The sequence below is a fragment of the Mesocricetus auratus genome, unplaced genomic scaffold (genome assembly GCF_017639785.1).
Source record: "Mesocricetus auratus isolate SY011 unplaced genomic scaffold, BCM_Maur_2.0 Super-Scaffold_100004, whole genome shotgun sequence".
Lineage (NCBI taxonomy): Eukaryota > Metazoa > Chordata > Mammalia > Rodentia > Cricetidae > Mesocricetus > Mesocricetus auratus.
Window position 1 is genome coordinate 110,188,785 of NW_024429189.1, and position 23,765 is coordinate 110,212,549.

A 23,765-nucleotide genomic window follows, 5' to 3' on the forward strand; every position below is an offset into this window, starting at 1 on the left:
GAGCTCCAGGAAGTCCTTTCTTATGTCTATCTTAGACCATTCTGTCCTCAGTGTGCGCTTTCTTCCCCCCAGCCTTGTTCTTTGTGGCTTTATGGCAGAGCCAAGGTCCCCTGCTCAATGCTGAGCCTCTGCTAGGGGATCATGATGTGGGTAGTGGTTGGTTAATAAGTGTCTGGCACTTAAACCTTATTATTCAATCTTGTCTTCCAGGTTCATCCTTCCAGGCTTAAAAACTGCAGCTCCTCAACCCCTCTCCCCCCGCTGCCCCCCACTTCATCACTGCGTGGCTCTCCTGCAACTCTGCTAATCAGCTTTTTCGTTCTTTATTTTTTAATCATTGGTGAGAGTTTTGAAGATGGTCCTTAAGCCAGAAGCAAGGAACAAAAAAAAAAAAAAAAAAAAAAAAAGTAAAGTAAATTCTAAAAGGGCCCAGCAGGGCAACAGGAGCTCCATCTGCGTCTCAGGCTGAAAGGCCCTACCACCAGCTGGTACAACAGCGCCATCCCAGCCAGCACAATGCTCCCCACAACCCATTTCAATTGCAATTGGAGAAGTCCAATTGCAAAGGAAGAGAGCTTAGCCTGCAGTGCAAGTAGCCTTCTTTTCTATACTGCTGATGGTCACCCTCATCAGAGAACTCTGGGTCTGGACAGAACTCGGTGAAGGGCTTTCACGTAGGCAGGTTTCACTCCTCCTTCTTGTGTTGTTTCCTTATGGGTCCATCGGGGCGGGGGTGGGGTGAGCTGGGGGCGGAGCATCTGTGAATGTGTATATTTTGTATGGCTGTGATGAGTGAAGGGGGAAAGGTGACAGATTCATTTATACTAAAGTTTCAGTGACTTATTAGGCAACACCTTTCACATATTTTTTGCCCGACTGTCCCCTACAGTGAGTGAAGGTGGACACCAAGGTTGGGGGACTTGGGTCTAGATTATCCTTTTCAGGACGATGTTAAAGTCAGGGGTGGTGCATACCTGCCATTCTAGCTCTGCAGAGGCTGAGGACGGAGGATCGGAAGGCTGGTGGCAGCAAGTGATCCACGATGTGGTTGTAGAACTGAGGCTGCCGGCTCGCATCTCGCCTGTGCTGGAAACAGGGAAGAGAGAAGGCTGGCATTCAACTCACTTTCTCCTCTTTATTTTTCCCACCTGAGCTCCCAGGCCTCAGGATAGTGCCACTCACATTCCAGTCATCTCTGAGACACCCTCACAGACATGCCCAGAAGTGTGCCTCAGTCCAAGGTGCCTCTGGATATAGTGGGCAATGACTACTGACCATCACAAATACTCACATCATATCTGGGTTCTCCAAAACACATCCAGGAAGTCCTTTCAAGTATGAAAGTGCTGTCAAAAATGGAATTTTTTTTCTGTAAGTAGAAGTTTTTATTTCATCTTTGTACATATGTGAGTATGGGTGTGATGATGCACCTGGACACACACGTGTGTGGGTGTGATGCTGTGCCAGAACACACGTGTGTGGGGGTATAATGCTGTGCCTGGACACATGTGTATGGGGGGGTATGATGCTGTGCCTGGACACACGTGTGTGGGGGTATGATGCTGTGCCTGGACACACGTGTGTGGGGGTATGATGCTGTGCCTGGACACACGTGTGGGGGGTATGATGCTGTGCCTGGACACATCTATACGGATGTGATACTGTACCTGGACAGGTGTGTGAGGGCTAGAGGAAGAGGTCAGGCATTCTGCTTACCACTCTTCACATTATTCCTTTGAGAGAGGATCTCACCAAGCCTAGCACTAGACTGACGGCCAGTAAGCCTCCCATCTCCACTCTGCATAGTGCTAGGGTTACAAGAATGCAAGGCCATGGCTGACTTTTTATATGAGGGCTGGTGTTGAAATTCAGGTCGCCGTGTATCGCGGTAATCGAGGCTATATAGGGAAAAACAATATATTTATTTATCAGGGAGAGAGAGAGTCGCACATACCAGGAGTTAGAAGCGTGGCTGGCTTCCAGGAGAAAAAGAGGGAGGCCCCTTTTCCTTTCACTACCTTTTATCTCTACCTTGACCCCGCCCTGTTGGGCGGGTAGCTTTGTGGGGTTCACTCCTACAATTCCCCTTTTAGTCTAAATAGAAGATTTAAATTTGATACAAACTCAAACATATGCAACATATATACATAGAGGGTGATAATTAAGTTATAATCTACTTATCCTAAACTAAACATATCCATTCCACCTAAATTCTAAACTTATCCGAAAGGGATGCCTAAGTCTGAACACCTCCTTCCGGTTCCAACCCTAAATAATTGCAAATTACACTAACAGGGGTAAACTATCCTTTTATGTCAATAGTAGGGAGAGGGGACGTGGAATTCTCAAAGTTACTTCCTGCTGAAGTGGGACGATGACAATCATGGGGACCTGTGGGAAAAAATTGTTAGTATAACAAGAGTCTTAAATAGGTCGTTTTGCAGGAGAGGCTTGACTGAAGTTCTGGATTAGATTTCTGATTTTGATTGAAGCTCTTGTTTGAAGCTCTGATCAGATTGTAGAAGATGCACTGTATCAGTTTTTTGGCCTGACGATGTGTCGGGTGATGTAGTTCCAAGCTGGTTTTAGGATGGTGCCTGTCAGGTGGGGTTGATGATGTGGGGCAGTTTAGATGTATCCAGTCGAATCAGGCAGAGTTGGGAAAGTGAATCCACATTGTCTTTCTGAAGCAGTTGAAGATCACTGTCAAGAAATCCCTTTGTCTCTAGAAAACTGAAATATTAATGTTAACACAGAAATTCTTAACTTCTATGTGTATGAATACTTGAAAAGGCAACCCTGAGGAAGATAATACACATGAAGGAGATTAGAGTTTTAGAAAAATCAAATATACACAGATGACAGTCCCCATATAGGTATGTCTTTTTTTTTTTGATGTTGTTTCTGTCTTATATCAATGGCTCTTTGATATAATACAGAAAGTCTGAATTACATTTTAATAATACGCTTGGGTTTAAAGTAGGAGAGCCAATCCAACTCCAAAGCCAGCAATAATTAAATGAATTGGGACTCAGGCATATTAAGAAGTGGAAGAAATAGAAATTATAATAACACAATACAGAGATGTAGACATTGATAACACATCACATTATTTCATGTTTGGTGGTCCTCTGAGTAGCTATCCTTTCTTCTTTAGGTATCCATATACCTAGGGTTTTCTAATTGTCCTGTAAAGACACAAACAGAATACTTCTCTTTCCTTTTATGAGGTCTCCTTATGCTTAGCAGACCTTGTAGATGAGCTGTCATCCTTCCTCCTCCTGAGACGTTTTCTGTTCTGATCGAATCTTAATTAATTTAGATGGGATCCAAAGCTTGTCTTCTCCTGTGGAAACAAAAGCATAGCCCCTTCCCCAACGTAACACATATCCTGGTTTCCAGACTGAGGTCATAACATCCTTAAAATACACTGGTTGGTTCAATTCAGAAGTCTTCTCTGTAGTCCAGTGTCTTTCTGCTGCAGTTTGTCCTTTATCATCAGCATTAAGAAAATTCAATGTTAGTAAAGCATTGTGTAACCTGTGTTTAGGGGTCTTTGTTCTCCCCGGCTGCTTATGAAGCATTTCTTTTAAGGTTCGGTTAGATCTTTCAATCACTGCTTGTCCTGTGGGATTGTAAGGTATACCAGTTACATGTTTTATATTATAATATTTGAAGAATTGTTCCAACTTACTGGAGACATATGCTGGAGCATTGTCAGTTTTTATCGTTTTAGGTATACCCATAACAGCCATCACCTCTAAGAGGTGTGTAATAACAGAGTCAGCCTTTTCAGAGCTGAGGGCAGTAGCCCATTGGAATCCTGAGAACGTGTCTATGGTATGGTGTACATATTTTAAACTGCCAAATTCTGGGAAGTGAAATACATCCATTTGCCAAAGTTCATTTCTATGAATACCTTTAGGATTACAACCTGCTGGTAATGGAGTTTGATTGTAGAAGGAACAACTGGGGCAATTTTTTACTATTTCTTTGGCTTGTTGCCAGGTGATAGAAAAATCCTTCTTTAAACCTTTGCTGTTGACATGGTGTTTCTTATGAAATTCTGAAGCTTCCAACACATTACCTACTAACAAACGATCAATTTCATCATTGCCTTGTGCCAGAGGACCTGGCAAACCTGTATGGGACCTGATGTGTGTTATATATATAGGATGAGTCCTGTTTCTGATGGTTTCCTGTAATTGTAAAAATAATGAGGTTAATTCTGTACTATCAGGAACAAATTCTGCAGTCTCAATATGCAAGACAACTCTTTCCGCATACTGAGAATCGGTGACTATATTTAGAGGCTCTGTAAAGTCTTTAAGTACCATGAGAATGGCATATAACTCTGCCTTTTGTACGGAGTTGTAAGGGCTTTGAACTACTTTACTTATATTTCCTGATTTATACCCTGCCTTACCTGATTTGTTTGCATCCGTGTAGAAGGTAAGAACTCCAGAAATAGGTGTTTGTCTCACGATACGTGGAAGAATCCAAATTGTTTTCTTTATGAATTTTATTCTCTCTGTTTTGGGATAGTTATTACTAATAGTTCCCAAAAAGTCACTGCAAGCTATTTGCCAATACTCATTATCTTTCCATAAGGAGGAAATTTCATCATTTGTTAAAGGTACAATAATTTCAGCTGGATCTTTCCCAGTCAATTGACGAAGCCTTAACTTACCTTTTAATATCAAATCAGAGATCTTTTCTATATATGTTTTCAATTTTTTATTCTGTTTATGTGGCAGAAATACCCATTCTAGTATGATGTCTTCCCTCTGCATTAATATTCCTGAGGGGTATTCTCTAGATGGTAAAATAACTAGAATACAATCCAGGTTTGGATCCACACGGTCCACATGTGCTTCTAATATTCTCTTTTCTACCCATTCTAATTCTTTTTCAGCCTCAGCTGATAGTACTCGTGGGCTGTTTAGATCTTTATCTCCTTTTAAAGCCATTTTCAAATGTTTCAAATCATGCCCTTCTACACCGATAATTGTCTGTAATTGAGAGATTTCACCTAATAGTTTTTGAAGATCATTAAGAGTCCGGTAACGATCTCTTCTAATCTGTACTTTCTGTGGTCTAATTTTCTGAGCATCTATTTTATAACCTAAATAGTTAATAGAATCTCCTCTTTGTATTTTTTCTGGGGAAATTTGTAATCCCCAGCGAGGCAAAGTTTCTTTTACTGCTTCAAACATCTTTTCCAATGTATCCTTATTTGAATCAGACAATAATATGTCATCCATATAATGATATATTAACGAATGTGGAAATTTTTTACGAATTATTTCTAGAGGTTTATTCACAAAATATTGACACAAAGTTGGACTGTTTAACATACCTTGAGGTAGTACCTTCCAGTGGAATCTCTGTACCGGACGGGAATTATTATAGGTAGGTACCGTGAAGGCGAACTTTTCTCTGTCGTTTTCTTGTAACGGTATGGTGAAGAAACAATCTTTTAAGTCTATAACTATAATTGGCCAATCCTTAGGAATTAGAGAAGGTAACGGCATCCCAGGTTGTAGAGACCCCATAGGCTGAATTACCTTGTTGATGGCTCTAAGATCAGTAACCATTCTCCACTTACCAGACTTCTTCTTGACAACAAAAACAGGTGAATTCCATGCACTAGTTGATTCCTCAATATGTCCAGCATCTAACTGTTCCTGAACTAACTTCTCCAAAAGCAGGAGTCTGAGGGCAGCCCCTCCAGGAACCTGGGCATTCAGAAAGAAGGGAACAGGAAGGGACAAAGAGTGTTCTGGAAATGTACTGGGTGGTCACTGGAGGAGGAGAAGCACCTTCCTGCTCTGCCCAAGTCACTTAAGACAGTTGGTGGCTGTCACTGTGAGCAGCACACGTGGCAGTGAGCTGGCATTTTCTAGAATGACCCACCCACAAACCTGGGCTTCCTGGCGCTCCTTCAGCAGAGCAAACACCAACTCCCAAAGAAGTGCTTGCTTGCTCTCCTTCAGAAGTGAACATGAGTAAACTCCATCTTTGGTGTGTTTTAGAAAACTCCACTCTGGTTTCGACAAGACTTGTGCCCACACAAGGGCCCTACAGGGTCCTCGGTCTGATAGCTCCAAGGGCACAACTAGGGCAGAGCCCTGTAGCTCCATAACTGACTGGCAGAGATGTCCACCTGGGAGGGACTTCCCCAGCTCCTCTCAGAGCACAGCCATCCCCTCAGGCAGGACAATGCCCTCCTTATTCCCCGGTCCTTACCACTCACTGGTCAATGTGGAGCCTTGCTGCCATGGCAAACATTGCAACCTGAGGCTGAGACACGTCCTGGGCAGATTCCTTCAGTCATGGGTAGAAACACGTAGTACTTGTGTCAAAGAGTCTCCTTAGGCAGAAACAGTTGGAAAATGGAACAGAGTGCATTCAGTGTGCAGCCCAGTGTCAGTAAATAATTTGCTTCTTCATTCAGTTCGTGACTTTTGTTTGCTTGTGGAGGCAGCAGGTCACTGTGTAGCCCACACAGGTCTCAACCCTAGTCTCTCCTACATCGCGCACCGGAGTGCTGGGATGGCAGCATGTGCCTGAGCGCCCGGCTCGGTGTGTGATTTTTGAACATCTGCTGTGCTCCAGGGCTAAGGCTGGAGCAGTGAGCTTGGCAGACATGAGTTCTCCACTCAAGGTGCACAATAGGAGCAGAGAAGCAGCATTGAAGGAGCAAGAGCTTTCTCTGACAGCGGCTGCCTCTGGCCTTACCTGAGGCCCAACGTTTTTTGATGAAAATAGATAATCCATAAGTATTAAAGTGCGTACCAATGTGAGCAGCAGGATGAATTCCCACATGTAGGAACCGCCTCTTTGTCCAGTGTATCTGTACTGTATACGCTACCTGCTCTTTAGGTACGTAGTAGCTTCGGGAGGTGGGGGAGTGGGTGTCTGGACTCAGTATCATACTACTTGTGTTCAGACAGCACTCTCTTTCCTTAATAACGTGCCAGTGATGCCTGGGTGTAACATGTGGAAGGACAGAGTATCTCTGCTATTGAAGAACTGAGAAATATTCCCCCAGATGTGGCAGAACTCTCCAGTAATAAAGCAGATTAGAGTGACAGAAAAGGACAAGCCCTGAGTGCCATGAGAGATGAAACCTAAGCCATCTGAAGAACAGGCACAGCAGAAGGCAGGGCGTAGTTTGTGCAAAGGCTGGGGGGTTTGAGGATACTTGGTGGTTTTAGGAAACTGAGTGAAAGCTGGTAAAGGAATAGCGGTAAGAGAAGTGGGAAGAAGAGAGACAGAAAGTCAGGGGCGGGGGAGGCAGGTCAGCAGTTAAGCCTGCTCCCTGTTCTTCTGGAAGAGCCACGTTTGGTTCTCAGCTCCCACGCCAGGAGGCTCACAACCACCTGTAACTCTAGCTCCATGGGATTTGATATCCCCTTCTGGCCTCCAAAGGCAGCCTCACACATGTTGGCCTACACACACAGACACATGCACACAAGCAAAATGGAAAATAAAGAAAACCAGGCTCTAGATTTAGTATATGAATAACCCATCTATCACTGTAGTGTGTTTAATAATATATAGAGGGTTTCAAACACACACTACTTCAATAATCCCAACAATCCCGTTAGACAGAAAGAGAAGTAAGCGTGAGAGAGTTTTTCCAAGATCACAAAGCTAGATTGTAGTGGGGCATGGACGCTGCTAGAGAACCGTTGGCGTAACTCTGGAGAGCTCCACACACGTTCCGATAATAAGGCCCTGCTTGTATCCAGGCTTGGAGGTTGTCCAGTAAGCAGCCTGTACCCCAGACCTAGTGACTCTGTGCTACCTTAGAATGACTTTTTTGTATTTATGTTTTTTCCCCTATGCTAAGGACTGGTGGAAATGTGAAGAATAAGAATTTGTCCCCTAGGTTGGAATTGTCGCTCAGTACGTAGGGAGGTTAGATAGGCAGGTATTAGGTGATAAAGTTAGAGATTATCCTAACCCTTGGTGATCGCATAAAATGTTATAGTTTAAAAAAATGTAGCTATAGTCCCAACACTTGGGGGATATGGGCAGAAGGGTCAGGAGTTCAAAACCAACCTCTGCTGCATAGAGTTAGAGGTCAGTGTGGGTCACATAACATCCTGTCTGAAAAAATAAAAGAAACAATGCATAAAAATACTGTAAGTATTTGTTTTTATCAAGGACACTGTGGCTAGTTTACAATGAGATTGGAGATTAGAGCTGCCTTAAGACTTGCAAGGATAGATATGCAAAGAAAAGTATCTACAGATTTCATCATACTAAAACTCTAATATATTATAGACCATTATAAGTGCTTGCCCCCAGTAACTTGCAGTTTAAAAAAGGGAGTGCTTTAGCATACTATAGAAGAAAAGAGAATTACACAGGTAAAATCTTGTTAAATCTAAAAAGAAGAAAATAAACTCCTAAAATATTACCCACAAAACACAATCCCTATCATATTTGGGGTATATTTGTTTCTATTGTCCTCTAGACAAGCAACATGTATGCATATATGCATTATACATTGTTGCATATACCACAAATACACACATGTTATCCATATGTGTTTACCTTCTTGGGGTATTAATTATAGGCTTTAAACTCATTACTAAACTTTTTGTAATGCCTTTAAACAATTTGTGTATGTGTACACACATGTACCATAATGTGAAGTGAAGGTCAGAGGACAATCTGGGATGGTTAGTTCTCTCCTTCTGCCACCTGGATCCTAAGGATGAGGTTACCAGGTCCAGAGGCAAGAGGTTGGTTTTAGCTGCTAAGCCATTTCACTGACACAAATTTCATTCTTGAAAGTGCAAATCAGACTGTGGATGTAGCTCAGTTGGTAGAGTAGTTGTCTGGCATGGGACAGGCCCTGGGTTCAATACCCAGTGCCCCTCCTAAAAAAAAGTACAAAACCTATGAATTTGAGTAAGTGTACTTCAGTTGTTACCAGAAATAGATCTAAAATATCCCTTTGTCCCATAAACTTGCCTTGTACCCTTCATCCTGCACTCCCTACCCCCCTATTCCAGGCTAGCCCCCTATTCCAGCTTATTCCAGATGACCACTGAGCTCACTTCTGTGGCCTCAAGCCAGTTTTTCCTGTTCTGAGAATTTGTGTTCATGGAATCACATGTGTGTTCTTTTCTCTCTGGTCTCTATTGCTCATCAGGATGTTTTTGATGTTTAACATATGATCCTGTAAGTGTCAATAATTTCTTCAGTTTTATTGTTGACTTTTGTTCCAAAGAAAAGTCCACTGAACTGGTTAATCTTGTCCCTATTAATGGACATCTGGATTGTTTCTGGGTTGGGGCTACAGTGTGTGGCGATGCTATGAGCATTCTGCACAGGTCTTTCTTGTCTTGTGGATGTGCTGCCTTTATCTTTGGGAAATGCCCAGGAGTGATGCTGGGCCATAAGATAGGTGTGTATGTCCAACTTTAAAGGAAGCCACCAATTTTCCAAAGTAGTTGTACTGTTTTCCATTAAATGAAAGTTGTGGTTGACCAGGGTACTTGTCAGCCCTTAGTATGGCTGCTCTTTTGGTTTTACCCATCCTGGTAAGAATGTGTTGGCTTTAATATGCATTTCCCTAATTATGGTACCATTTTTATAGGCAAGTGTTTTCATAATTATAATTGTTTGTCTGCTCTGCTATTTAAATTCATACTTCGTGTTCTTCTGTTACCCACAGTCTTCATAATCACTATATTAATGACTCCTAATAGTCTAACAAGAGAATTCTTTGCAATTTACTTAATTACCCTTCTATTAAAATTTAAATTATTTCCAATTTCTCACAATTCTAAATAGCACTAATGTTAACATTTTAGTCATAAACTTCCCTCTATGTTTTAGATTTATGCATTCAAATATGTACTATGTATATATTTTCCACATTTTGGATTATTTTCTCCAAATAAATCATAGGCATGAAATGATCTGCCATAAGCATTTTCTCGGGCTGGAATGTAGCTCAGGGATAGACTTTGTACCTAACACACATAAGGTTTTGGAGCTGTTTGCCACACCATAAAAGAAAAAAAATAACACTTCACCTTTTCTTTTTCTCTCTCTCTCTCTCTCTCTCTCTCTCTCTCTCTCTCTCTCTCTCTCTCTCTCTCTTCTTTCTCTCTCCCTCTCTCTGTCTACTGTGTTTCTCAGACTGGCCTTGAACCTAGCACCCTCCTGCCTCAGTTTCCTGAGTGCATAGGTTATAGGCACATAGCTCTATAATTTCCGCCAATTTCCTTTTGACCCCTGGCTATGGGTGAATGGTTGACAATGGTCCTGATAGTGCCCTGGTTCCATAGGTGTCATGCTGTCTTGAGCCAAGTGAAAATGGGGGGAAGAGGAACTTTCCAGAATTCCCACATATGAATTATATGGTTGGAGGAAATGGATTTGAGGCATATTTTCTTGCCGTACACATTTCTGTTGGGTTGTGTATGGATTTAAGGGTGATGGAAATGAGAGAGGACACCATGAGAGGAGCTGTTGGGGGAGGGGCGACAGGACGGGACTGAAGTCCCCAGCAGAGGCAGTGGGGGAATTGGATTGATCCTATTATGATACATTTGGAAGGCTGGACAAACTCTAGTGCAGGGTACCAAGGAGAGCATCCTAATTCTGTCCCCCAGCACAGGCACAGGCCCTTCTCAAGCACTCTCCAATCTTCCAACACTCCTCAAACATTTGGGCGAGAGTGTTGCCACATATGCTGAGTCCCACCTCCACATTCTTATTTCAAGTGGGGCAGGCGAGCACAGGGGAAGTGTGTGAATCCCTCAGCTGTCGTGGGCAGTATGAGAAGCCTCCCCACGTGGGGGAAAAGGCCTTTGGGCTAGGTTTCCATGCCCCCGCCCCCAGCATACCTACTGTGTGTTTCCTCAAGGTAGTCTTGACTGAACTCCAAAGAGCAACCAACAGAATGCCTCCAACTGCCCAGGGACCTTACTCTTGCCTGCTATTCCCAGACCTTCCACGTTATTCTAGGACAGCTCATGTTTCTCTTCCTAATTGTGCCCTTCTTAGGGCCTGGGATGTAGATCAGAATAGCATTTCTCTAACATGTGTAAAACCCTGGGTTCCATTCCTCAGCCCTTACAAAAGCCTGACCAAGATAGGATCTGAGCCAGGTGTGGTGGTACATACCTGTAATCCCAGCACTCCCAGGAGGTAGAGCCAGGAGGACCAGGAGTTCAAGGTCATCCTCTGCTACACAGTAAGTTCAAGGTCAGAGTAGATTACATGGGACCCTCTAAAAATATTAAAAAATATTAAAAAATGTGACCCTCCAAGGACACACAGCATTTCTTATTCATGTCTTAGGCTGATTCCCCCTGAGATGAGGACTCAGAGAGCAGTAGTCTGGGGCTTATTCCTAAGGGGATACTGGGCAGAGTTGGCACAGCAGAGACAGAGGAGGAAAGCAAGAAACAAGTTATGAAGCTACTCCTGTTGTGGGTACCAAGGGTTCAGACCTATGTGGTCCTCTGCCATTTCCATTACATGTTCACCACTGGTTGAGGGCGTTCAGATGGAATGACTGACAGTTTGTGACAATGCTCACTGCCAACTGTGGGCAGGATGGGCTGCTGTAGGAGGCTCTGGAGCAGAGATATAGCATGGCAGCTGTAAGTCAGGCTGCTCTTGCTGAACAGCCAAGAGGCTGTGGGCAGGGCCCTTGACACCAATGGGGAGGCCCCCATCCGGGCTCAGGCTAGCCAGTGAACAGATCTTCAACAAAGTACAGGCTCTGCTAGCTTTGGTCTCAAAGGCACAGCTCCTGTTTGTTCTCCAGAAACCTCAAAACCCTGCCATCAATCGGCTCGAGTATTTTAAGATCAAACCCAGGGGACCAGCACTCCTCACTTGCCCCCGAAGTGCATTGTAGTTCCTAGACCCACAGTACCAGCTTTGTCTGCCCGCTAGACAGAATGTACATCTGTGAGTTCTCTCCCAGACCTACTGAATCAAGATGCCTCACGTGGAATCTGCCCTGGAGACTCACTGTTCAGATTCTAAAATTGAGAATAACTCGATTATTTCCAAAATGAAGCATTATAAAAATATATATTTGTGAGGCTGGAGCACGTGTGGGGGTCAGAGGACAACTTGCAGGAACCGGTTCTCTCCTTCGTCATGTGGGTTCTGTGAATCGAATGGGTTATTGGGATTGAGAGCAAACACTTGTACCAATGTCAGTTGGTGGACCCATTTTGAACTCTTTCCATGATAGAATCCCTAAGCACCAGCAGAAAAGGAGGGCTGAGATATCAGGGAATGTTCATTACCTTTGAAGAACTCTTTGCCTTTCAGTCCTACTAATTATAAAGAATTCCTATTTGTTGATTACCACCCACAGAACAGAGTCAGGTACCACAGTAGATGACCTAAAGGACATCTGTGCCAGATTCCATGGGTGTGGGGTGGATTTGTGTCCATTTCCTAAGCTAATGTTTAAATTGTTTTTGCTTGTATGGAGGCCACACCAGGTGAGCAGAAAAGGGGAACATCTGAGATATTGCAGTGGGGGCTGGGGGGTGACAGCAAGAGTGGTGGCAGTAAAAGGAAAAAAAGCTGCCCTAGCATTTTAATGAATCACAGAAATTGCGACAAGTTGGGTGTACACACCAGTCAATTTGTGTTGGTTTAGTCGAGTTGGCCCAGGATAAGCACGGGCAGGGATTGGAGCAGCAAATGGCAGAGGCAGTGTCATACCTGGTCCCACAGGCTTATATTCTCAATAATTCTCAGGCCCTCCTGTCACACCCTGTCCCTGACATCAAGGGCTACCTCAGTAACGTGACATCACAATGTGGCCCATTCAGGGTATGACACTAGTTTATCCCAAGGGCCCAGAATACTTGATTACTGTCCATGTTGAGCACACCTGCAGTTACAGATCCATAGTAGCAAGCCACCTGCTGCCTGCCTCTACCTGACCAGGTACACCCGGTGAGTACTGATACCTTGCTCCTAGGCCCCAGGACCAGGACATACCCAACAGTTGCAAGCTTAATGCTTTGGAGTCCCCTTGTCACATTAGGAAAGCATGGGCCAAGCTGGTAGCTGGGAATATGCATGAATGAGCCCAAACTCATCTTGGGAATGTTGCAACTGTGCTATGCCTGCCTTCTTCTGAGCCTTTTCCTTCAGGCTAACCACCTGGAGGAGGTAGGGCTCAAACCATCACCTGTTTCCTAGGTAAAGGTCACCACACTCTTAGTGGATCCTTGCGGCAGAGGCTAGGTTTGCAGATGGCAAGTCCTCTGGAGTATATTTCCCATCCCTCACCAAGGTCACAAGCAGCTACTGGCTGAACACACTCCTCCCTGCAGGTAGCTTTGTGCAACCAAGCTAGAGAGGCTTGTGATGGTTGTAGAGGAAGGTGGGGGCAAGCTCGGTGCCTAGTACATGTCAGACCATTGGCTTCCATTACTGCTCTTCATCCAGAGCACCGATCTGAGAAGTAGGTTATTCTCACACTTCTCACTGATGAACCAAGGAGCTGAGGACTATATTCTGTGCTGGGTATGTACTTAATGGGGGGCTGTAACCTGAGATGCATATGTGTTCTGTACTAACTGTCCCCAACAAGATTGCTCTGGAAATAGAAGTGAGAAGACATAGGCAAGCCTGGCCTTCTGTCAGTGTGGATGGGGATGGGGATTCTCAACATAAGCAGGACATTAGACTAAAAGATCTTAAAGACCATTTCTAGATCCCACATGGCAGAATTCTGGATCCCATAGCTTGCTTGTGTGAGCCCAGACAAGCCAGGCCTTTCATGACAGTGGTAGAATCCATGTTAGTTTGGGTTAGCCAGAAGGAAAACTAGAGATCAATTGTACCTACCTGCTGGCCCCAAGTGATAATAGCAGCATGAGCTAGTTACCCAGGTTTCCAAAGTCACAAGAACAATCCAGGATTAATACATGTTGAAAAGATGAATGAAGGAACTAGGCCTAGGTACTAGTCAACAACCACACTATTCCATTTTTATTACAAAACTACTATCAATTAGATTATGGTATCAGGCATAGTGGAACATGCTTATGAGCCTGGCCCTCAAGTGATAGAGGCTAGAGGATCAGGAGCTCCGAGTCAACCTCAGCTACATAGAATTCCAGGCCAGCCTGGACTACATGAGAGACCTTGTCTCAAAACACACAAAAAAATGTGACTAAAGTTGGCTTTGGAGTCAATAGTACCAGTGTCCCCATTTCACAGATATACGGTGGTTATAGAGTTGGCCCAAAGCTGAGGTACTTGTCACAAGCATTCAGGTCTTGGAAATAGCAAGGAGACACTGCATCTCTGCTTGCAATTACCCCTGACCTGCACAAACAGCAGTTCCTAATCTTGTCTTTTTTGTTCTGAGTCAGGGTCTTGTGTAGTCCAGACTATGTAGTGGGCCCCCTGCCTCTACTCCCTAGGACTGGGATCACAGTGGTGCAGTGCCATGCCGAGCTTTCTCCATCTCCCTTAGACAACTTTCCCTTGTCTTGCCTGATTCCAAAGTTTGTGCCCCTTGTAGGCTTTGTCCCAGACAGTATCAGGCTCCCCACAGACAGTTTTGGTGCCTGGACGTTTCCTTCTGATGGGACAAGGCAGAGCCAGTATTTCCACACCAACAGATGTTTTGTGCTGGGAAAGAAAATATGCTAATGGAAATGAGCCTTGTCTAATTGTGGCAATTTCCCTTCTGTGTGTTGCCCTGAAATAGTAGCCATGCCCTGTGCTTTTTTTCACATCAGGGAGCCCCAAATTGGTAGCTGAAACGAGGCTGCAGAGGAGTCTGTGAATAGACCTCTGGTGCTACTAATCTGGAGGAAGGCTCCAGCCTGTTTTGTGTGTGACTTGCAGGACCACTCTTACTGCATTTGAATGTTGGTAGACTTAACTGTTCCCCATTGTTGAACACGAAGAGCCTCATTTATCTCATGGAAAATGTAGCCTCCGGGAAATTCATGAAGGACCAAGCCCCATAGCATACGATCTGACCTCTTGAGCCCAAATCTGAGTTTATGTCTGATGTGTCCTATAGCCAGCATGGTCAATAGAACTTCCATCAAATGGGTCAGTTCTTGTGCTAATCAGTAGGGCAGCTGTTAGATCCTGTGAGGCCATGGAGCCTTAAAATGTGACTAGTGGGGCTAAAGAACTGCATTTCAAATTTTAAGTTAGATCACATTGCCAATCTTGGCTACAACTAACTAATAACCTGGACAGGGTAGCTCTAACTCCCGCCCACTTCTGTGATGTCATCTCTGACCTCAGCCCCTCCATTTCCAGGTCTCTCTTAGCTACATTCACTCCCCAGACTGTATATACATTCCAGATTTTCATGTGTTCTTTCTGCTGTTGGTACTGCCGTTTTTGTTTTTTTTTTTTTAGATCATCTCAGGGTCTGTCTCTTTTTTTTTGCCACCACTCACTATGAGGGTTTTAGATCAGGTTTCTCCTGAGAAGGAAGTTTATCTAGTTTATCTAACATTGTCCTCATCCCCACTACAAATCATTCTTTATCTTTCTGAAACCATCTTGGTTTTGTCTCATTTATTGGCCTATCCCGAGAGCTTCATTTCCTCCAGTACGTGGGTGCTGTCTTCTTACCCACCACCTCATGCCTGGGACAGTGCCTGACAGAGTAAGTGTTCAACCAGCATCTTACCTAAGCTAAATGGACACGCTGCAGGCAGTGTAGCGAAGAGAGGTGATCAGGACTTCAGTATGCTTGCTGGATAACCCTAGCAGAGTAGCTTGGTACAGCGAAGGTTACTTATTTCTCCCAATTCTATGGCTCAGAAACTTGGCATTGATATCAGTGAGGGTCACTTGATGTCTTGGTGTGATATCATTGAGGGTCACTTACTCAGCTGCATTCATCTTTGAGCAAAAGCTGAACTAGGTGGCCGGTGAAGGCCTCACTCTCATGTAACATTACCCATGCAGGTAACTTGGGTTTCCTTACATCATCATGGTTGTCTCTGGAACCTTGCTTTTTATGTGACAGTTAGCTTCTAAGAGAGGAAATAAAAGATGCCAGTCAGTTTTCATCACATACATTGATGAAGCCAAGCTATGAAGCAAACCTAAATAAAAAGGATGAGGAAGTTCTTCTTTGCTTGGGTGGGCAGAAAATACATAGGAGGAAAAAATCCACAGCAGTACCTTTTCAGACAACCATGGTTACCACAGTGAGGTAGAGTCTCGTTTGTCCAACCTTTGGGGGCTGCTTAAATCCAGATCTTCTAGGTATGGGTGGAGCCTAAGACTTCATTCTTAGCCAGCTCCAAGACCACGATTGCAGGCATGTCTGTGGGTGCTCTTATATCACAGCCCATCAGGGCTGATTTACACTTAGATTTGTTCCCAGTCCCTCGAATGGACATCCTCCCCTTGAAGTAAGCATTACCTTCCTCTGCTAAGTCCCATGTGCTCAACCCTTTGTTACCTGCACAGGTACCCATATAATATCATGGAGTGGCTTACCTTTTGTGGAATTCCATCCTCGAGGACAATGTGGCCACTGATGTTTCAAAGTCAGCAGCTATGATTATCTTCACAGGACCCTCACAAGATTGAGCCCACTAACATTTCTTCTTGGAGGGGAAGAATGACTCACAAGGCTCAGGAAAGGCAGCTCACAAGCAGGGCTATGAGCAGTTCACAAGGCCTTGCATGAGACTGGGGATATGCCTCAGGAATGGGACCTTTCTCTGACCCTCCCAGATGATGATTAAGGAGTTACACTTGCTGAGGGGGGAGTGGTGGTAGACAGAGTTCAATAGTGTAACATCCGGTAAGTTGCCCACGCCCTTGCAAGTTTAACCCATTGGGTCACCAAGCTGGTCTTTGGTGGAACGGCTTCTTCGGTCTTTTGTTGGCGCCCAATCTAAACTAAAAAGTCTTTGTTCACATCTTCTCAGGGAATGTTAAAAACACAATCCTGTGTCCCAAACACTGCCATACATTCCATCTTTCCTTTAACATTTGGTTCTCATCATGCTTGTAAAACTGGCGGTTAAGGCTTTCACAGTTACAGGATTAGAAACCAAATTCAAACTGCACACAGTCTCTGACATATGACGGTTTGATATATGATATTTCAACCCTTTTTAAACGCTTAAAATTTTATAAGTATTTTGCCTGCATGTACATATGTGTGCCACATGCATGCCTGGTACCCACAGAGACCAGAAGAGGGTGCCAGGTCTACTGGAACTGGGGTACAGCTGACTGTGAGATGCCAAGTGGGTGCTGGCACTCAAACTGGGGTCCTCTGAAAGAGCAACAAGTGCTTTTAACTGCTGACCCCTCTGTCCAGTCCTGAGATTTAAATCTTGACGATGGGGTGGAAACAACACATATTCAGTAGAAATTGCACCTGGAATTTTAAATTATGATTTTTTTCTTATGCTGACAATTGAGATCCAATCACTTCTTGGCGTGCTGGTCAAGGGTGGTGAACTTAAGCTGTCAGTCAGCCATCTGTTCACATGTAATCATTGAGATTAAACCAGAGATTGTACAGGATTCTGAATTCAGTAGTATACTTGAGATATTCTGCATTTTATCAAGTATTTCCTTTTGGTTTGGCCCAACTGTTTGCTAATATGTTTGAGTATGATTACAGTAGACTAAGGTGTAATGTTCAGTAAATAGGGTTATTAAATGCAATATCAACTTACAATGTGTTTATCAGGATGTAAACACCTAAGTCAGTTTAAAAGACTAGAATTTTGTGGATATTGGGATACAGTCCTGCAACTCCAGCTGTTTAGGGAGCTGAGACAGGAAGATCGGAAATTCAGGGCCTGTCTGGACTATATGCATAGTTAGAAGTCAACCTGGGCAACTTAGAGTCTGACTCAAAATAAAAACCGAAAAATGAGGAATGGTACAGTGCTTGCCCAGCATGTGAGACCCTGGATTCAATCTTCAGTGCTGTAGCAGGAAGGGTCTTGATTGGAGCATATTAGGTATTTGGGACTGACTATATATAGACCCTCAAAAACTGATATCAAGAAGCTACCAGTTAAACACCCTCAGTTTTTTCTCCCCAAGGACCACTCTGGCAGAATCTACCCCAGAGAAGAGATCCCCTGCTCCTGGGCACCAAGCAACCCCAGCAGGAAAGGGGCACATTTCCTCCCCCAGACTTTGCAACAAAAGTGCCAGGGTTCTCTAGCTGGCCCAGTTATAGCAGTTACTAGGGGAAAGAGGGTGTGCTATTTTGTGTCCAGGCAGGATTGCTATGAGTCCCTGGACCCAAATGGTAGGGCTGGTCCCTTCCAAGCTACATAAAATGAAATCAGAAAAAGAACCCTTTTTCTCAATGGAAAGGAAATAGAGTAGCTGAAAAGGAAACAAAATATCCCTCTAGCTAGCCATGAGAGCTGGCATGGGTGTCCCGTGTTGGCTGAGACATCAGAAGGTGGGCAGGATCGTTGTAAGCTCCAGAGCGCCCACAGCAAACCAGACCTCCAAAACCATAGGGCAGCCTCAGAGAGGCATTAAATTAAACTCTAGGATGAGAAGAAAGATAAAGATTAGCCAAGGCATGCTCCACCCAAAGTGTACTGGTTCAAGGGACGTTACTTGGTGTTCCTTAAAAGGCCCTTGAGAAAGTCTAGGTGGTAATGAGGACTTAATCAGCAGTCCTTTTGTTCTACAGGACATATCAGAGCCTTAGATAAGCAGCAATAGCCTTGGATCCTCAAGGGTTGAGGGAAGATAGTAGGCAGTTGAAGAATTATTAATCTAACTCTACTATCTTAGCAACTGCCTGGTTTACCCCTGATGTCACAACACAACCAGCATAGAAAGACACCTATGACTCTCCAAAAGTGGGAGGGTTTCTCATGACAGCCATCAATGCCAAAGCAGAGGATGACAACTGCGGGTCTGATCCCAGGCACTGTTGATGTGGCTTACCTAGGGGAGTGCCGTTCCATCAGAGCTCAGACCCAAGAGGCCCTCAAAACTCAGGAGAACAAGTCTCCTGCTTGTTTTGCAGAACATTGCTAGGGACACTGAGGAAAGGCTTCTGGGGCAGGCGAGGGAGGCCCCAGTCTCCGGCCCTCAATAGAGCTCTGCCCCCCAGGAATCCCCATTGCTGAACTGTCTGGAATCCTCCTGAAGCCTATCCATGGGTACTTTTGGTTTTGCGTGTTTCTGGAGCCATTACTGCACAGGCGCAATTGAAGCATGCACAACCATGTACAGAGGTGACTGGGGAAAAGGGTACAACTCAACACTAATGGGTGGGGCAAGAAACCCAATCAAGGATCTGTTCAGATCCTCCAAGGCTTCTCTCCGAAGCACTCCTTCCTCTAGGGATGGGCAGAGATCATCGGAACGAGAAAGGCTTATACCTCTCAGAGGAGGTGGGCTGGAGAATGTCTATGGACAGCTAAAGGTGGGGATGATGCTTTCCATGGACCTGCCAGGAGCATGGAAGGAACTCAGAATATGTTAGAATAGCTCTGTGTGCTATCCATCTTATAGATGAAGACACCAAGGCCAAGGAAAAGAGGTCAAGTGACTTGGCCAAATCACATGGTTAGCTATATCTAGGATTGTTCCCGTGAGCTGATACGGGGGCATGCCTCACACCGTGTAGAAGTATCTGCTTGTACTATCAGGAAACTCTCTCCCATCCCACCCTTCCCCATGTGTCTCTTCTGTGTGGAGGGTACCTGCTGTTCTTTCTAACACCTTTCCTTGTGGAACTGCTCACAAGCTCCAATGTAGGGCCCTGGGGGCACTCAGAGAACCTCAGCCTAGCCTGGAACCCACCCCCTACTACTGCAAGCCAGAGGAAGTGGGTGAAAAGTGTAGAAGGCTCCATGGGGTCTGGTCTTATGAAAACACAATCACTCAACCATCAGGATGACATCACTGTGAAATTAAACAAGCTCGTGCTCAGCCAAAGCTTCAAGTCAGTGCCATGAGCTGCAGAATATGCCTAGCAGGAGGGCAGTGGGGGTTAATGCTTCCAGAGCACAACACTCCCTGCCTTCTACTAGAGAGCCTGGGTATCAGTGTATGGTGTGCTGATACGGGAAGTTTTATAATTATGCTTCGAGACCCTTCTGGGCCTGGGCCCTTCCTATGGGCTATTCATTGACCTGGCATAAGCTTGATATAGACCATGCAGGGAAGAGAAAAACAGTCATTGTTTGGTTGGCTCAACTCGCAGGTAATTTTCTGAACACACAGAAATCAAGCTGTGACTTTTCCTGGTCACGTATATGACCTTAAGTATGTTATTAAGCTCTTCAACCCTATTCCCTTACCTGTCAAGCTGGCTAGAATGCACTTGTGATGGGGGTATTATAAGCTGATTCTGAAACAGTAACAGTCTATTTTAGAATAGGGACTTCTTTAGTGGTGGCCAGAATGCAGGTATGTGTGTCAAGTTCAAGGTATCCAGCCAGTGAGTAGCAAACCAGGGTTGCCATGTGTGTGTCTGTGACTTGGTGTGGTTCCCCTGTCTCACATTGCTCTCAGAGTGAAGCAAGCAGCATTCAGTGTGCAGATGTGATGCCTAGAGGTACAGAGACATGCACAGAGCTCTCCTGGTTCCTCCCTGTTCAGGAGCACAGGAACCATATGTGTGTCCTCAGTCACTCCCAGATGACTCTACCCAAAGTCAGCACAGAGAAGAATCAGATCTGAGTGTGTAAGGTGTGAACACTTGCTCCCCCACCCCCACCCCAGGGGCTTGAAAAGACATCCAGATAATACCAAACACCAGAGCTCACAGGACTGGAAGCGCTGTGAACAAGGCACTTTAAGCCAGGTTGCAGGTCTGGAAATTCAGCATCTTCAGGGTATGCCCACTGAGATGAGCATCTTATTGAGGGGAACATGAAGGTAGAGGTGAGTGGCAGCCACCTGTCTGTAGACAGCTTCATGAGGAAGGGCACAAATAGCAGAAGTACCATCATTCAAAGTTTAAGAGGAAACCACAAAACCCCAAGTGAAGGTTTCCTAAGAGATGGGGTTTGCTTGAAAGGACTCTTAACCTGAAGCCCTGGTCTACAGTACTTGATTGTATGCTGTCAAATTGTATTCATATGTACAAATGGCATTATTCTTCTGGAAGCAAAGTCTGTGGTAACAAAGAAAAACTGGTGGTAATGACTTGTTTTGTTGGGAAAACAGAGAATTATGAGAATTTTCCCCAACACTTAAAATTTAGCAGCTTGAGGCAGACATGGTGGCACATATCTACTGGCACTCAGACTACTGAAGTAGAAGGGTCATTGTCAGCATGAGGCTAGCTCAAGGCCACATTGTGGCTATATAACAAGATTTTGTCTGGGAAAAATATTGTTCTGTGTGATAACACATACTATAATAAAAGCACTTCGGAAATAGGGTAGAAAGACCAGGAACTCAAGTTCATCCCTACCTACAGACTATTCTCTGCCCAGGCTAGGAAAGTCAGGTTCACTTTCTCTCAAGTTCTGTATCAACACATGGATGGGCAAGCTTCTTGTAACATTTAAATCCAGGGCTTTACATATATTAGGCAATCATTTTAACACTGAGACACACCACCAGCTTCCTTTTAAGTTGTTTGTTTTGTTTGTTTCATTTTGAGACATGGTCTGACTAAGTTGCTCGGGCTAGTTTTGAACCTGCGACAGCTTCTGAGGTCATCTTCCCTATTAAATGGCTACACACTCTGAAGATGTCCAGAAATGACTTCACTGTTTCTTACAGTTTGCAAAAGAGCTCCAAGGAAATGCCATCAACAAATGTGATACGAGGCTTTGGGAAATCCTTTTCTGTGTGTCATTCCACTGGAATTTAAATGATAGAGCTCTCAAGCTGGTTTCCCTTCTAAAGCCAGACCCAATCAGTCTCCTGATACTGATTTCTGGAGGGTCTTTGTTTTCTGCTTTGGTGACCCAGGAAGGGGTCTTGGATAGGTGTTTGCGTCAAGCCTTCAGAGGCATTAGCTGTTTTCTTAGGCTTCAGGGTCCTTGAGACTCTAACCTAAGCGCAAGCACCAGCAGCTCCCAACTTCGATTGGTTTGTCTGGGTGACTTCCAACTTTGTGTTGATGTGATGCACATTTGATAGGAACTGACTGTGATGTCCACCGAGCTAGTCATACCAAGTGCACTTTCCTAAGTTGACAAGTTGCTTGGGATGGGATCTATATCACACAATAGAGACAGGATGGAGAAGGTGGTTGCAAAGCAGGCTATTTTCCTGAGCAGTGTGCCTCCTGGGGACATTTGGGAGATGGGAATTTTTCTACCTGAGAGCATGGGAGTGTGTTATCCACCATCATCCCTCCTGGGCTGAGTAATACGCCCAGACACAGGGCAAAGGGCCACAAGCATTGGCTTTTGTGGGAACTCTTGAGTCCTGAAGGATGAGAATTGGGGCTGGGGCAGCATCTGCTAAGGTTGCCATGGTTCTGAGTCCCTGGCTGGGAGGACAGACCTTGCTCTGCGGATCCCCTAGCCTTGAATTTATAGCCTGCCTCTTTTACTGAACCCTCTTTGCTGCTCTGAGCCTCAGTTTCTCCAAATAAGTCAGTCAATCAATCAATCAATCAATCAATCATGTCAGAGGCTGTGAAAAGACAGGCATGCCTGAATTGCTCAATCCAATTAAGTTCCAGAACTTGCCAGGGCAACTTGGTTTCGCATCTCTCACTTGCCCACAGTCTTTACTCCGTTTCTATTTCCGGAGTGAGCCCAGCTGGCATCAGGCCTCCTTTCCAGATGAGCAGGGACTTGCTGACAGCCAAACAGTGTTTGCCTCCCAGGCGACGTGAGACACACCTTGCTCTGGCTGTGTACTGTCATCCAGAGACCCCAGAAGATTCAGACTTCAGGCCTCTTGGTCTGTGGAGAGGAAGAAGAGGGAGGATGAAGACTCACAGTCAAGAACAAAATCCCAGAGGGACGTTTCTCACTTCTGCCACTCTGTTGCCTTGAGTCAGAAATGGAGGCAGCTCTAGTGGCTTCTGAGAGTCCAGCTGTGTTGCAAGAGAAGCAAAACTACAATCATCAAAGAAATGAGAGGTCATCGAATTGATTGTAGGAGTGCAGACGCATGGAGGGGCCTGATGGAGGACACATGGAGAGCTTATGAAGTAGGAGTAGGAGTGTGGAGGCATGAAGGAGCTTAATGGAGGGGACATGGAGGCTTAGACGGATATCACTATATTTTAATTAAAAATGTATTTTAAAAACGCAAGTTGCCCTGCTCTGGGGCTGGAGGAATGACTTGGCAGTTAAGAGCACTTGCTGTTCCTTCAGAGGGCCTGAGTTTGGTTCCTAGCCTGTACTTGGGGCAGTTTACCACTGCCTGGACCCCCAGCTCCAGGGGATCATCACTCTCTTCTGGCCACTTGTGCTTTTTCTTAGACATCTCCAACCTGCGGGGTACAGGGAGAGACGGCCTAGACCTTGAAACGTTTACATCTTGGGTGACTTTCCTAGAAGCAGAGGGGATCAGGATTTCACTCAGACTCACTGAGGGCAGTGAAGGCACAGGAAAGGAACTGGTAACCTAATGTCAGGTGTAGTCAGCTCCTGCCTGGCCCTGTGTACACTCTAGAACACAATCCTAACATGGGGAGAATGGGCCATTGTGCTTCTGTATCTGTCTACAGATCATGAAGACAGGGGGCTGGGCCTTTGAACCTTCCAGGTGACTCAAGGTGTGATGACTTTGTCTCCTAGGTAGCACTCCTTCCACAGCAGAGAGGTTTTCTGTGA

General features: G+C 44.8%; 1 protein-coding gene across 4 annotated transcripts in view; it reads left to right on the forward strand.

Moving 5' to 3' along the window:
- Positions 1-12,846: 12,846 nt before the first annotated feature.
- Banf2 (BANF family member 2) overlaps positions 12,847-23,765 on the forward strand; it is a 37,620-nt gene continuing 26,701 nt past the window's right edge. For 2 of the 4 annotated variants that reach the window (XR_005877049.1, XR_005877048.1), the window contains exon 1: positions 12,847-12,963. The gene's annotated coding sequence lies outside the window, so the exon portion shown is untranslated. The remainder of the gene's footprint in view (positions 12,964-23,765) is intronic. The other 2 variants (XM_040744949.1, XM_040744951.1) reach the window with 1 other exon arrangement.